Raw genomic sequence first — 1412 nt, 5'->3', positions numbered from 1 at the left:
CAGTTATGAATCCACCTAACAGTTGCCTTGTCCATTCCATACTTAGTCATTTTTTCAATAAGGATTGTATGAGAGACTTTGTCAAATGCTTTGCTGAAGTCAAGATATACTATATCTACAGCATTTCCTTGATCCACCCAATCAGTGATTCTGTCATAGAAGGAAATTAAGTTAGTCTGACATGACTTATTAGTTACAAACCCATGCTGACTCTGTTTAATCACTTCATTCTTATCCAGGTATTGACATACATGTTGTTTAATAATTTGTTCAAAGATCTTTCCTGGTATAGAAGTCAGACTCACCGGCCTATAGTTGCCTGGGTCCACCTTCTTCCCCTTTTTGAAGATAGGAACAACATTTGCTCTTCTCCAGTCTTCTGGCACTTCTCCTGTTCTCCAAGAATTTTCAAAGATTATGGAGAGGGGTTCAAAAATATTGCTAGCGATATCGCAGTGTGTAACGGGGTCTTTACAGACAATGGCGTTTACCATCTGTCTGCAGAACTAAAGTAATGAAAAAGAAGCTGGTAATTAGCTTTCAAATGACATCCCAATGTCCCCTCTGGCTTTACCAGAGGCCCCAATGTCTGATTTGGACAGCAGATTTGAAAAGACATTTTCAGTCTGGGGCAGTCTTGGGGGTTCTCAATCCCCTTAACTACTCTGCAGAAGGGGTCAGGCAAATCAAGCTTGGCAGGAACATCATCGAGGAGGCCACCTACATACAGCAACATCACTTGTCCCCCTGCTCCAAATGGAATTTGAATTCAGGGGGTCAGAGCCTGGCTGTCCATGGATAAAAGTGGTCCTTGTGGTGCAGGCTTGAGGGTGCACAAATGCCCAACAGAGCACCACACAGCCCCAAGAACTGCTCCCTCACCTCAGTCTGGTAATTAGCTTTCAAATGACATCCCAATGTCCCCTCTGGCTTTGCCAGAAGTCCCACCAGGGGCCCCAATGTCTGATTTGGACAGCAGATCTGTACTGAAGTCCCTGGTGGTGCAAACTCTTGTGTCACCAGGGAGCATGTCAATGTCAGCAGTCAGGATGGCCTAGTGGTCTAAGGCACTGTGTTCAGGTTGCAGTCTCCCGTGGAGGCGTGGGTTCGAATCCCACTCCTGACAGCAGCAGTACTGGTCCCTGGAGGTGCAAGCTGTTGTGCACCAGGGAGCGTGTTAAGCGTCTGCAGTCACCACATGTGGAGGCGTGGGTTCAAATCCCACTCCTTGACAGCAGCAGTACTGGTCCCTGGAGGTGCAAGCTGTTGTGCACCAGGGAGCGTGTTCAGCGTCTGCAGTCACCACGTGGAGGCGTGGGTTCGAATCCCACTCCTGACAGCGACAGTTTTTTTTTTTTTTTTAAAGAAAAGAAAATAAACCTAGTGGCAGCATGTGTAATAACAGTCTCCAG

General features: G+C 46.8%; 1 non-coding gene across 1 annotated transcript; it reads left to right on the top strand.

Annotated features, from left to right (window-relative positions):
- Positions 1-1043: 1043 nt before the first annotated feature.
- Positions 1044-1126, top strand: TRNAL-CAG (transfer RNA leucine (anticodon CAG)). The gene has a single exon. It is a non-coding gene; the product is annotated as a tRNA-Leu (tRNA).
- The last annotated feature ends 286 nt before the right edge of the window (positions 1127-1412 follow it).

The sequence above is a fragment of the Dendrobates tinctorius genome, unplaced genomic scaffold, assembly GCF_039654945.1.
Source record: "Dendrobates tinctorius isolate UK_male_01 unplaced genomic scaffold, ASM3965494v1 ptg000017l, whole genome shotgun sequence".
In the NCBI taxonomy this organism is placed as follows: Eukaryota; Metazoa; Chordata; class Amphibia; order Anura; family Dendrobatidae; genus Dendrobates; species Dendrobates tinctorius.
This window is presented reverse-complemented; position numbering and strand designations above follow the sequence as displayed.